Below are 14,827 nucleotides of genomic sequence, written 5' to 3'. Positions count from 1 at the left end.
TGACACGACCCTTTCATACAGTTCCTCATGTTGTGGTGACCACCAACCATAACATTATTTCCATTGCTGCTTCATCACTGTAATTTTGCTACTGTTATGAATCATCATGTAAATATCTGATATGCAGGATGTATTTTCATTGTCACAAATTGAACCTCAATAAAGCATAGTGATTAATCACTAAAACAATGTCATGTGAAATATTTATTTCTAATTATAAATAAATGAAATTTTGTCTTGAAGCATGGTGCAGCATGGGTAACAGTCTTCACGCTGGGTACTCCTATGCAGGCATATCTGCATGTGGGCCGACCCACCTGGGTTCTGCTAGAGGAGCAGTGTCTCAGTTGCTAAGACCATCGGAAATATGTGTTTCCCTCACTAATAAAATGATTTTTTAAATCATTTTATTAGGGGCTCATACTACTCTTATCATAATTCATACATAGATCAATTGTGGAAAGCACATTTCTACATTCATTGCCCTCATTATTCTCAAAACATTTGCTCTCCACTTAAGCCCCTGGCATTAGGTTCTCAATTTTTCCCCTCCCTCCCGGCTTCCCCCCTCCCACATAAACCCTTGATAATTTATAAATTATTATTTTGTCATATCTTGCACTGTCATACATCTCCCCTCACCCACTTTTCTGTGGTCCGTCCCCCAGGGAGGAGGTTATATGTAGATCCTTGTAATCGGTTCCCCCTTTCCAACCCATTCTCCCTCTACGCTCCCAGTATCGCCACCTACACCACTGGTCGGTCCTGAAGGCATCATCTGCCCTGTATTCCCTGTGTTTCCAGTTACTAACTATACCAGTGTACATCCTCTGGTCTAGCCAGACTTGCAAGGTAGAATTCGGATTATGATAGTGGCGGGGGGGGGGGGGGAGGCAGCATTTAGGAACTAGAGGAAAGCTGTGTTTATCATTGCTACATCACATCTTGACTGGCTTGTCTCCTCCCCGAGACCCCTCTACAAGGGGATCTCCAGTGGCCTACAAATGGCTTTGGGTCTCCACTCCACACTCCCCCCTTCATTCACTATGGTAAGATATTTTTTTGTTCTGATGATGGCTTATACCTGATCCCTTCAACACTTCGTGATCACACAGGCTGGTGTGCTTCTTCCATGTGGGCTTTGTTGCTTCTGAGCTACATGGCCACTTGTTTACCTTCAAGCCTTTAAGACCGTAGACGCTATATCCTTTTATAGCCAGTACCATCAGCTTTCTTTGCCACATTGCTTATGCACCCATTTGTCTTCAGCGATCAAATCAGGGAGGTAAGCACATATAATATGATTTTTTGTTCTTTGGTGCCTGATAACTGATTCCTTCAAAACTTCGTGATCACACAGGCTGGTGTGATTCTTCCATGTGGGCTTTGTTGCTTCTGAGCTAGATGGCCGCTTGTTTACCTTCAACCTTTTAAGACCCCAGACGCTATATCTTTTGATAGCCGGGCACCATCAGCTTTCTTCACCACATTTGATTATTCACCTGCTTTGTCTTCAGCGGTTGTGTCTGGAAGGTGAGTCTGATAGAATGCCAATTTAATAGAAGTATTCTTGCATTGAGGGAGTACTTGAGTAAAGGTCCAATGTCCTTCTGCTACCTTGATACTAAACCTATAAATATAGGCACATAGATCTATTTCCCCATCCTCATACATAAATATATTTGCATATGCACATATCTTTATCTAGACCTCTATAAATGCCCTTTGCCTCCCAGCTCTTTCCTCTGTTTCCCTTGACTTTCCCCTTGTCCCACTATCATGCTCAATCTTCATTTGGGTTTCAGGAATTCCTCTTGGTTACATTACCCTTGATCATGCCCTACCAGGCCTCCCACACCCTCCTCACCACCAATTTGGATCACTTGTCCCCTTGTCCCTGGGTTTGTTAACACTACTTCCTTTCCCCTTTACCCTCTCCCATGACCCCCATAACTGTCAGTCCCATTGTTTTCTCCTCCAGATTGTTCATCCAGCCTACCTTATTTAGACAGACCTGTAAAATGTTTTAGGGTTTTTTTTTTTTGTTTTTGTTGTCACTGGGTACAGGGAAAGAGGGATAATTTTGGGGGGGGCAAAAAATAGAGGGTTTAGCAGAATATTATTGATTTCATTTATTGGTCTGTGATATAGATATATATCATAAACTTATAGATGATATATATTACTTTTAAAACAAAACAAAAAATTTTTTTAATCTCTCCAGAAAAAAAAAGGAAATATGTGCTTTCCAATGGTCTTGGCAACCCCTGTGAGTCATTTGACCCCAAAAGGGGTTGTAACCCACAGGTTGAGAACTGCTGGACTAACTAATAAATATGTGGGACCTTTGGCATGGGAGGGAAAAAAGTAGACTAGTTGAGGAGATTTTTCAATAACTGACTTTTCAGAAGTAGAGCACCAGGTCTTTTTTCCAAGGCACTGGTGAATGGCTCCAATCATTGATCATCTATACCGCCCAGGAACACTTCAAGATCAATAAATGAAAACGCACGGCCACCTTGACTTACGGGGACTCCAGCAGATAGAGTGCAATGCCCTGGAAGGTGAAAGGACACTCAAATCGCAACTCTAATCTATGGAGAACGTTTATTTAAGTCTTGAAAAGACAAAGACAACTCAGCCAAGTGAGGGAAACCAGCCATTATGTCCTCCAAGGATTTGCAGAGACGTGGTTGCTTAAACAGGACACAAGAGGAGGAAGGAAACTTTCCCACCAGCATGATTGGTGGAAGATCATGACATCACCGTTACAGACGGGACTACAGGAGGAGGGATGGCGCCATGATTGGGACACGTGTATCATGTGTGCTATGCTAGATAGAAAAGCTGATGCAACTGGTTAGGGTCCTCTGAGGGAGGCATTCAGGCTGTGAGTCAGGATGAATGGGTACCCCAGTTGCCATGAAGAGAACGACTGGCAAGTCCCTGAGGGAGAAATAGCCCACCTGTGGGCTGACTAGGGCAACCATGGAACTGTACAGTCAGTTACCACTCATAGCGACCCTGTGTTCAACAGAGCAAAGCACAGTCCAGTTCCCCTACACAGCTGTCCTCCATGCTATTGAAAAGGGGTGTTGAAAAAGTGGAGAGCAAATGCTGTGAAAATGATGAGGGCAAAGAATGTACAGATGTGCTTTATACAATTGATGTATGTGTATGTATGAATTGTGATAAGAGTTGTATGAGCCCCTAATAAAATGTTAAAAATAAATAAATAAATTGTTCACTTAAAAAAAAGAGTTGTGAACTTGTTGAATGAGTTCAATCTGCTGGAAAGAGTTGTGAAATCATCACTATAATCAATCGTGAAACATTTTCTTCTTTCTTGTATCTAGCTTCGATGGTCTCACCCAGGCCCTATTTTCCAACTACTGTTTCTTCTTTGTTTCCAATTTTTGCATTCCAGTGGCCAATAATTATCAAGGTATTGATTGCATGTTTGATTCATCTCTGACTGAAGACATTGGTAAAATTCCTCAGTTTCTCTGTCACTAGCTTAGTGGCTGGTGCATAAATTTGAATACTAGTTGAATTGGCGGGATTTCAGTGTTACGCCTCTGTCTGTGATAAGCGACATCTTGGACTACTCTGATGGATGATGGGTGCCAGCGGTCATCCTCCACGTTCTGGCGCACTCCACTGAGGACAAGGCTGGTCACACTGCTGGTGAAGAGTCAGGAAGCATTCATTGGGGCCTGATCCTTGTGCAGACTGAAAATTGGATTGGAGACTTTCACCCTAACTGTAACCTCCCGCAAACCTTGTGCTCAGAGTTGAAGGTCTAATACTAACGTTCACAAGACCATAAATCTTTACCGAAGCACGTACCACATCTTCCTCCCAAAGGAGAAAGGGTAGCAGCCTGGCACTTAACCCACCACTCCACAACAATTAAAAAACAAACAAAAACACTTCCCTGCCATCGAGTCAAATCGGACTGATAGCAACTCTATAGCACAGGGTAGAACCAGACCTGTGGGTTTCTGAGACTATAACCCTTTAAAGGAGTAGAAAACCTCATCTTTCTTCCCCGGAGTGACTGGTGGTTTTGAACTGCTAACCTCGGAGTTAATATTAATAGCCCAATGTTTAACCTATCGTATCATCATGGCTCCTGCAAAAAGAAAATCCCAAACCAAACTCACTGCCACTGAGTCAATTCCAACTATAGTGACCCACTATAGGGGCCCTAAAGGGCAGGTTAGAACCTCACCTGAGAGCTTCTGAGACTGGAATTCTTTACAGGAGTAGAAAGTACTGTCTTCCTCCTGAGGAGCAGCTGGTGGTTTACAAACTGCTGACCTTGCAGCTAGCAGCCCCGGGCTCCTGCCCAAAGACAATGGCTTTTACTGATAAGGAGTTCACTCTGTGTCAGGCCTTATGCTACACATGCTTGCAGACTGCTCCTGGGCTGCCAGCAGTAACTCCTTAGGAGGGGCTTCGCCTGATAGGCTCCTTTCTAGAGAAAGCAAGGAAAGATGTGAGTTGTTAAATGCATGCCCAAGGCCACCCAGCTAGTAACGGTTTGGGCCAGCATGCAAGCTCCAATATGTCTGACTCCAAAGCCCACCTCTATGAATCCAGGGTTTTACTCAGAGCTAACCAGCACATAGCAGCCCACGAATGACAAATCTGTGCGCGAAACATTCAACAGACTGCAGACTCCTTGGGGGGATCGCGTAGACAGAGCCCGATTCTGAAGGCTCTTAATTCTTCGGGAGTCCAGCCTGTTGATTCCAGCTGCGGAGCTGGGGACAAAGGCACCGTCCCAGGGTCTGGGGAGGGGAGGGGAGGGAGCTGAGGGGAATAAGTGCTCCTTACAAATAAACTGTGGGCCTTGAGAGATGAGTTAACCCTTTCCACGCTCCAGGCTAATATTTGACTTCATTATCTCCGGCAAGGTACTAAATGACACTCCGGTGGTCTCCCAGAGTAAATTTATTTCTCAAATGGGAGCCGTTTTCCAAGCTACTTCAGGCGTCAGTTCTCCCGTCTTAGACAGCTTTGCTTTAAAAGGCCAGTTAAAAGCAAGAGCTCCATTTTTCTGCTTAAGAGAGAGAGAGAGAGAGAAGTGAGGGAAAGTCCTTTAAAATCTCCCAAGATTGCGTCTAATTAAAGAATACTAATCCTTTTTTTCCCCTAGCTCTCCAGCCTTCTGTGCGGCTGGGGCAGATGAGCTATTTTGCAAATAGAAAGAGACCTTTTCGTCTAATTTCAGACCTGTTCAATTATAACCACGACTGCCTGCGAAGTTGAAAATCAATTCAGCTGCAATCTTCTTTAGAGCTTTTTAAAGGCGACTGCTAACCTGTCTAGATGTTTAACGTTCAGGTTTCAAAACCTGTCAGTTAAAACTTGCTTACTCCATACGCCTTTTTCTCTGAAGCTACTGACGGAAGAGAAATTATGTAGCAAATTGGAAACCAGGAACTGAGACTTGATGGCAACACAAAAGACTAGCGGATGGGGTGGCTTGGAAGACTCGACAATCCTCGCTCGGTATATGAATCAGGATTAGAGGGCTCATCTACTGGCAGCCTCTAATGAGCCTGCACCTTCTCCCTTCTGAAACATGCAGTCCATTTGATCTGTTCACGGCAACACCTGGTCTATTCCGAGAAAGGGGAGGGGTGGGAGGATTAGTCAGACCTGTTGTTGACTGAATTTCCCAGTCAATTCTGTTCAATCATAGCATTGGTTTCAAGGTGGGGGGGTGGCTCATTAAAAATACTATTCGGGGAAATCCAAAGGCAATTGGACAGTCATTACTGAACTAATTATATTGGCCTGAAAGAGTTAATTCAACTCCTAAAGAAAAGCAATTTACTTTCTATTCTGCAGGAAGATGAGCCAGCCTCTTACATAGCTTAACAGGAGGCTGTTCTTTGCTAGGCCTCCCCACCCGGAAAGGGTCATCCCAGGTCCTCAGTGTGGGCCCCCGTTCCCCGTCAAGGCAAGTTGGATAATGCTGTATAAATTCATGCAAGCATGGAACAAACACAAGGACAAATCCCCGGACTTTGTGTGTCTGGCTTCCAAACACCTCCTCAGGTTCTAAGTGGAGCAGCCAGATAAATCTATCACCCAGAGCAGCGAAGGGATACCTGATTGATATGCAGCCTTCGCGGTGTGTCATTGGACACAAGATGCCAGAGGTAAGAGCCCTGGATGGGCTCCAGGCCTGGATCCCGGGCCACAAACGCCCTCATCTGCAGGCAAGGGAAAGAAGGGAGCCACCGGAGACAAGCATTTGATGATCAACACATTCTAACTTGTCCTGATGAAAAATGTCAAGCACAGATCAAAGGAGACATAATATTATAATGACACCCCCCATGTGCCTATCAACCAGCTGCAACAATTAATAACTCATGGCCAATTTTATTTCAGCAGCAACTTCCTCCCCCCTCCCTTCCCATTGATCTTGAAGCAAATCCCAGACATTATATCAGTTCATCCATAAACATTCATAAACATTTCCACTATGGATCTTGTTATGGAGTGAATTGTGTGCTCCCCACCCCCACCCCACCATAAAAAAAAATATGAATCCTAACCCAGATAGCCCAGATAGCTGAGGTTATAATCCCATTTGAGGATGGGTTTTTGTTAATGAGGCAAGATTAATATTGTATCTTGGGTCAATGTCTTTGGCCATACCAAAGAGATTAAACAAGCCAGTCGGGGAGGAGTTTGGGGGGACGAGAGATGCCAAGCCCATGAAGATCGCGTGGGAGCTGACGTTTAGAAGAAACAAGAACCTGAGAAAGAAGAGAAAGACACAACCTCCTTTCAAAGCCAACAGAGCAATAAAGCCTTCTTCCCCTAGAGCTAGCACCCTGGACAGGAATTCTAGCTCCCTAAACTGCAAGAAACTTCGTTTGTTTATTAACATTCCCTTGCGTTGTTTCTGTTGTAGCAGCACTAGGTAACTAAGACAGAACTGTAAAAGATAAAGACTTTCAAAAAAATTAAACAAAAACAAACGAATTACACAAAATCCACTGTCATCAAGTTGATTCCAACTCGAAGAAAACCTGGATAGGATATCTGACACTGTAAGCCTTGTGGTTAGCAGCTGACTGCTGCCTGTAGTGCCAACTACTACTCATTAAATCATATATATATCCCAAACCACCAAGTCTTTAATGATCTCACAAATGTCATATAGTATGTTCATTTTGTTTGCTTGAATCAGAATCCACACAAGCCTTACATACTGCATGTCAGGCCTTGTACAATCTATCTGTTCCCTCTCCATCTGTTGCCCATCCTCTTGCTCCATTACAATTTATTCATTGACCAAAAATGTCCCATAAAGTTTCTGACAATTCAGACTTAGCTGCTTGCATCCGTGTGACGGCCTCTGTTCTCTGCCTTCTTGTAAATTGGAAGTTGGATCAAGACAGTATCTTACATTCAGAGTTGGTCCAGATATGCTACTCCCCTGGTGGTGTAGTGGTTGCACATGGTGCTGTAATCGGCATGGTTGGCAGTTCGAAGCCACCAGCAGCTCCACGGAAGAAAGACAAGGCTTTCCCTCCCCATTAACAGTTACAGTCTCGAAGACTCACAGAGCAGTTAGTTCTACCATGCCCAGTAGGTCCCTGTGAGTTGACATCCACTCGATGGCAGTGAGAAAGATGCCACTGCATGCAGCACATGCACAAAGGAGACAAGGACCCTCTTCCAGAGCCACCGGAGAGACAGTCTTCCCATAGAACCAGCACTCTGGGTTCAGACCTCTAGCTTCCTGAACTGTGAGAAAATGCATTTGCTTGTTAATATCAGCCACTTGTGGTGTTTCTATTATAACCGCTCTGGATAACTACGAGACAAGTTTTCTAGTGAAGGACTTTACAAAGTGTTGGGCTGCTAGCCACAAAGTCAGCAGTTGAGAGGTGCGACTTTCCCCTCCCATGAAACACAGCTTTGGAACCTCCACCAGACAGCAGAACTGAGTGGATCACAGGGAGGGAGCTTACACTGCTGCAGGGGTAGAGGAAGGCCCCGGCGGTGAGTGCACAAGTTTGAATGAACAAACTATGATGAGTCACTGAGGATGTAACATGTGGACCGTTTGTGTTGGATGATAGTCCCACAGGTTTGGACCCACCCAGCGCTGACAATGAGGAAAAGCCTGAGGAGCTGCTTCGGTGTAGACGCAGCCCATAAAACTCTATGAAGCAAGTCACCATGAGTCGGAATCCACTCAGTGGCAGTGGGGGGTTGGGGTTTGTTGTTGTTTTGTTTTGTTTTGTTTTAGGAATGCAAACGTGCTTAGAATGTGCTAAATACTGTCAGAGCTGTCAGGATAGGGGCAGGAGTAATAAGAGGCTATATATTAATATATACATATTAAGACAGACTCTTTGCCCAAAAGAAACCTACAGTCTAATTAAGGAGACAAACTGAACATGTGAAACCATGGCCTAATGAGGAAGTGCAGAATGATAGTGGGCTAGATGCAATCTCTTTGCACAGGTGAGATCATCGTAGAAGACCTCCATAAGTGGAAAATCCAAACCCACTGCCATCAAGTCACTCCTGACTCACACTGACCCAGAGAGAATGTTTTCGGGACTAGAAATCTTCACAGGAGTAAACATCCTTCACTTTCTCCCCCAGAGCGGCCCGTAGCTTTGAACCATAACTCGGGCTCAGCAGTGAAACCTCTAAGCCACAGTGTGTTTGGAATGGATGTTTTTTTCTTGCACTTTTTTCTGTGCTTTAAGTGAAGGCTGACAGAGTACATTGATTTTCCACTTATCAGTTTGTACTTTGCTTTGTGACACTGATTACAGTGTCCCCGCAATACGACTGCCCTCTTCTGAACTCCCATCACATCTTGGCCATTGTCATGGGTACTCCAATAGCTCTTTCTGCATCCTGAGGTGGGTCCTAGAGCCAATGCTGCGCGCCGATTTCCTGTGGGTGATCGGTCTAAGAAGGGCTTTAGTGTCATAGTATCCCCTGAGGGTCTGCTCAGGAGCCCTGGTGGTGTAATGGTTATGAGTTAGACTGCCAACTGCAAAGTCAGCAGTTTGAAACCACCAGTCGCTCCAAGAGAGAAAGATAAGTCTTTCTACTCCTATGAAGAGTTACAGTCTAAGAAATTCCCAGGGACAGTCTACTCTGTCCTATAGGGTCTCTAAGAAACAGAATGGACTGGATAGCACTGAGTTTATTTGTTTGTTTGCTGTTAACGACCTGTTGTTTGGCTGAAAGGTGAGCCAGGAAGATAAGTTGAGTTCAAGACCTGAACCATGACCAAAGACCATAATCGTGGGGGTTCCACGGGTCTCCATCAACTCGTACACTTGGCCTTTTGCATCGAAATCGATCTTGACCCACTGACAGATTTGGGGAGAAAGAAGCCATTCTAGAAAATAAAGACTATGCAAAGAACAAGCACAAAGGTTGGCATTAGGGCTAAGTACATAGAAGATGAATTAAATCGGTTGGTAAATATATATATTCATTAAATGTTGCCACCCAGTCCATTGTAACTCACAGCAGTCTTGAAGGACAGATTAGAACTACTCAACATGGTTTCCATGGGTGTAATCTTTATGAAAGCTGACTGCCACATCCGTCTCCACCAAGCGCCTGGTGTAACCACTTAAGCCCAGAAGAGAGATCTGGGGTGGAAGACATCTATTGATCTGCAGAGATTAAGCTGAATCAGATATGACGTCTATTTACCTATTTGGTCGTGAACACTGGCAAGATTCTAAAGGTCTACAAATTCCATGGATGTATTGCAGGTGTCATTTCCAATATCTTCTCATAGAACAGACTTCAACCTATTGAAATCTTTTTCAATTGACTTGAGTCTCTCTAGAGAAAACATGAAGGTTTTATAAAATATATACTGTATACAGTTAGATCCTAATATGGTGTCAGAGAGTTGCCTCAGAATATCTTGGAGGTTTAAATGTATAAAATTATTTAACTACACCAATTTAACATGTGGGTCCCAATTCCAAAGGCCCTCTTGGTCTGACCTTTGCCCAGACTGGGGCGAGGAGTACCCTGTAGTTGACCTTGACACAAAATGATTGTCCTCCCCCTCCACGCAAGTGACTGCTAAAAACCACTAGGAGAGCGAGGTTCCGCTGAAGCATCCTGAGTGTGGAGGGCCAAGATGAGAGTTTGTCTTTTGACCTCGGGTCCTCCAGGCGGTGGCTGTGACCATACCGGAAGCAGAGACAATGAGCAGCCCCAGTCATGGCAGCAAAGTTCAGAGACAGCACCAGGGCCAAGAGCTGAGAGGAGTGAGTTTTCCTTTGAGAGTTTACTGATAGGTCCATTTGGAATGGGTTTTCAGGAAGTGTAAGCCCCTTTAGACCCCAAGGCTCCAGGCTAGGGACACACCTAAATGCTTTGCATATCTTTGTTTCTGTTTGTGTCTTACTCCTATTGTACCTATGTTGTTTCCATGAATTCTTTATGACCAGCCCAATGATTTACTGAATCCAATAGTTGGAGGAACAAGTGGTATCAGAAATGGTGGAGAAGTTGGAGAAGGGGTATATTTTTTTATCTCTGCCTTATAGGAACCAGCTCTGTTTTGGTTCTTCGGGTTAGGAGTATGTAGGAGAGTTCTATGGAAGAGCTATTGTTTCCCTTAGCTGCTATTAAGTTGATGTGACTCATTGTGACCACATGATGCATCCCAGAACAAAAACCTCACCTGGCCCTGCTCCATCTTCAAGACGGTTGGAATACTCAAGTCCACTGTGTGTCTTACATGCCTTCCAGTCTAGGATGCTTATCGTCCAACACCATATAGGATGATATTCTATGTTCCATAAGTCTTTCACTGGCTAGTTTTCAGAAGTAGATTGCCAGACCTTTCTTCCTAGTCTGTTAGCTCTGTTGAAACAAATTCACTATAAGTGAACCTGTTGGTATTAAAAATACTTGTGACATAGCTTCCAGCATCAGTCACTATAAAGCTACCACACGATATCCTTAAACATGGCTCAGTAGATGGAGGTAGAGTTTATGGTGAACTTAGATTTGGTTAGGCAGTATTGACCCAACAGTTCTGACTCATAGCCATCTTCAAAAGCATTGCTATGTTTGAGCCCATTGCTGCAGCCACTGTGTCAGTCTTATTGAAGGTCTTCCCCCTTTTGCTGACCCTGTACAGTTTTGAGCATGTGTTCTTCTCCAGAGACTGGTCCTTCCCGGTAACATAGCCAAAATACACAAGAGCAAGTCTCTCCATCCTTGCTTCCAAGGAACATTCTAGATGGACATCTTCCAAGACAGATTCGCTAATTTTTCTAGCTGTCCATAGTCCATTCAATATTCTTTCCCAACACTGTAATTCAAAGACATCTCTGATGTCTCCCTTATTCAGTGTTTAGCTTCCCAGTGCCCACGAAGCCATGGAAAATATCATAGCTTGGATCATATGCACCTTAGTCTTCAAAGTGACATTTTTGCTTTGCCCAATGAAACCCTCATTTGGTCTCTGGACTCCATGAGCACTGATGATGGATCCAAATAAAATAAAATCCTTGACAATGGAGATCTTTTCTCCAGTTATCATGATGTTGTATATTGGTCCAGTTGTTCAATTTTCTGTTTTCTTTACTTGAGTTGTGATCCATACTGAAAGTTGAACACTTTGATTTTCAATAGCAAGTACTTCAAGTTTTTGTTGTTATCAGCAAACAAGGTTGTGCCATCTGCCTATCACAGGTTGCTAATAAGTCTTCTTCCAATCCGAATGCTGCATTCTTCATGCAGTCTAGCTCCCCGGTTTATTGGTTCACCAAACAGATGAAACAAGGATAGTGAAAGAAAACAACACTGGCATTCACCCTTCCTGATTTTAAACCATCCAGTAACACCTCGTTCTGCTTAAAGAACTGCCTCATGGTCTATGTACAGGTTCTGCATAAACACAACTAAGTGTTCTGGAAGTCCTCATTCTCGACAAAATTATCTGTTGTTTGTTATGAGCCACATAGCTGAATGCCTTTCACAGTGAAACAAACACACAGATACAGGTGAGCATCTTTCTGGTAGTCCCTACTTTCAGCCAACATTCATGTGACGTCAGTAATGATAGCCCTTGTTCAATACAACTTTTCGGAACTCAGCTTACATTTCTGACAGCTCCTTATTGATGTACGACTACAACCATTTGAAAATGATCTTCAGCAAAATTTTACTTGCATGTGACACTAATTGCGTTGCTTGAGTACTTTCTTTGGAATGGGAACACATATGGATCTCTTCCTATTGGCCAGAACTCAAAATCATAAAAGGGAGCAAGCTCACTCACAGGATGGAGTCGGGTGGGACTCCCAAGACTATGGCCCTTGATCTTCAGGTCTGAAACGGAACTCACTCTCATGCTAGAATAATCAACCATTTAAGATCAAAGGGACAGCCTTTACCCCCAAACAAAGCTCAACTGGGTGGAAAAGAAGAAGGGATGGAGCCAGGAGGCACAGGGAGGAAATGGGATTAGCGATGGCACATTGAGGGGATTGCAATGGATGAGTTGAATGGGATGTGTATGGAATATTGAATGCAAACTACTACATGCTCTATAAACCTTCAACTAATTCACATTCAAAACAGTCCTCCCATTTCAGTTTCTACACATAATGATCAGTGACGTGGTCTAGATCCTTCACATTGTGCCAACATTCTCACTAGTTCCTAGTCTAGTTGTTTTACTTTCATTGACCTCGTCTCCCTGCTCCACAACCTGCTCAAATATGCTTTAAAATGGCTGTTGAGTATTTGGTCTTATATAGTTTCATTTTGTTTTTTTTAACTGCAATGCTCATTTATGACCATCTGTACACATTAGACTAGACGGCCACTTAGTTTGAAGGTGATGTCATGGGAGAATTTCAATTAAGATTTCATGAGCAATGCAGGGCCATAGTCTGGAGGTTTCCTCTGATCTCAGTAGGTCCAGTGAGTCTGAATTCTTAAAGAATTTGAAGTTAGAATCAATATTTCTCCCCTTTTATCAGGATTTTATCTGCTGTGCTCCTGATTAGAATATTCCTGAATGGGAGCCAGGTACTACCTAGTCTTCGGGTCTCAAAGTGGTGCATGTAGGCAAATAGGCCTATAATAAAAATCCTTCTGATTCTTGAGTTTCCTGCCTACTCTTCCAGATGAATAAAGACTAATAGTTGTATCTTAGATGACTGCTCATAGATACTGGGAAACCAAACATCAACTGAAAGAACTGTATTATGTCCATTGACTGGACTGTCTCATGGCACCATGGCCCCAGACCTCCAAACCAAGAGAACTAATTTTGTGAGCTGATTGGCTGTATTTAATTAGAATGTTTATCAGTAGGTTGGGGCACACACACACTTTATAGTTTTGATTGTTGTTTACAACTGCTGTTTAAACATTCTCCTCTGAAGGAACACCTGGTGATCACCAGCCACTGATAACAGTAGACTGAATGGCCACTGGTCTAGTAAAGCTAAAGTTATTCACATCCCTGAAGATTCAACAATAGGAAGTGACCTATTGTTACATGACTAGAAAGTTTGCCCCAGGCGGCAGTCAGGGTCACAACTGCTAGTAGTAGCCCTGTTTGATCCATGTGGTATTGTGTCTTTCATGTTAAATAGACCCGTTCCTCATATCAGGTTTTCTTTGTCTCTAAGAATCACTTATGTTGAACACACGCTGGTTCAAAGAATGGTGACAGTACTTAAGCAGAGGAAGACCCGATTTCTTCTTGCCCTTTAGAATCTGAACTCCAAACCACAAGATTCTAAAGCAAAGATGTAGGGAGCTGAGATGTCTCCCAAGTGCTGTGGTTACACTTGCCTTCTTCCCTCAGACTTTGTTAATACTTCTGCTTCTCCCAAGTTGGAAAACTTAAGAAGTAGAAAATTAAAATGGGAAAAAAATCTTTAAGTCCTCAAAGATTATAGGATGAGGCAAAAAAGACCTGTGAAGTGCAGTGGCTGTTTCACACAGCGTGGGCAACTACAGAAAGTTGCCCGGTCTCCATCCATGGAAAGCAGTAAAAAAATATAAGCTGGCTCACCATATGTTTACAGTGATTTATGGTCTTACATATCCTGGGGCAGGAGTCTCAACCACACCTCTTGCAATACCTTCTAGCTGCAATATTCTCATAAAAAGTTAAAATGGAATACAAAAGTAAGGTCACATTGTGTCTTTATGGTTTTTCTGTATGCATGGAATGGCGTGGGTGCAACCAGACTCACAGAGCAAAGGGGCGGTCCCGGCTGAGAGTGGGGCGAAGCAAGGGCAGGATTTTTACTACTGATTAACTGGTGAACAAACGGAGGGGAAAGAGCCTCGCTTTGTCTCCTCTAACACACTTTCTTCAAAATTTTAAAGACAGATCCACCAAAAAGACTTTTTGAAGACAGAATATCCGAGAATATGAGAAGGAGTTTTGAACACGTTACCTGAGAAAGGTTTCCAAGGTGTGACCAAGACCCATCTCTCTCTGCCGCCAAGGCCACGACTCAGAGGGCTCTTCAACTGCAGGCCCCTCATGAAATACAAAACGACAAGACCAGCAGTATTTGGGAAGTCTTCAAAATTAATCCGGTGTGGACAGAGAACATCCAGTGGTGGGGGGAAAGATCATAAATCATTGCAGAAACTTAAACCGTCTAATGAAGGCATTTGATTAGTTTTGCCCTTATTTCAGGGAGAGTCACTTCAAGTACAAGGACAGAAATGAAGCATTTTGTGAAGTATCTTTATATCATGAAGGCGGTTCTCTACTTGTAAAATGTGTTTCTGAAGCGCCTTATTCAAA

The sequence above is a fragment of the Tenrec ecaudatus genome, chromosome 1 (genome assembly GCF_050624435.1).
Source record: "Tenrec ecaudatus isolate mTenEca1 chromosome 1, mTenEca1.hap1, whole genome shotgun sequence".
Classification (NCBI taxonomy): Eukaryota; Metazoa; Chordata; class Mammalia; order Afrosoricida; family Tenrecidae; genus Tenrec; species Tenrec ecaudatus.
The sequence above is the reverse complement of the archived record's forward strand: the minus strand, read 5'-3'. Positions refer to the sequence as shown.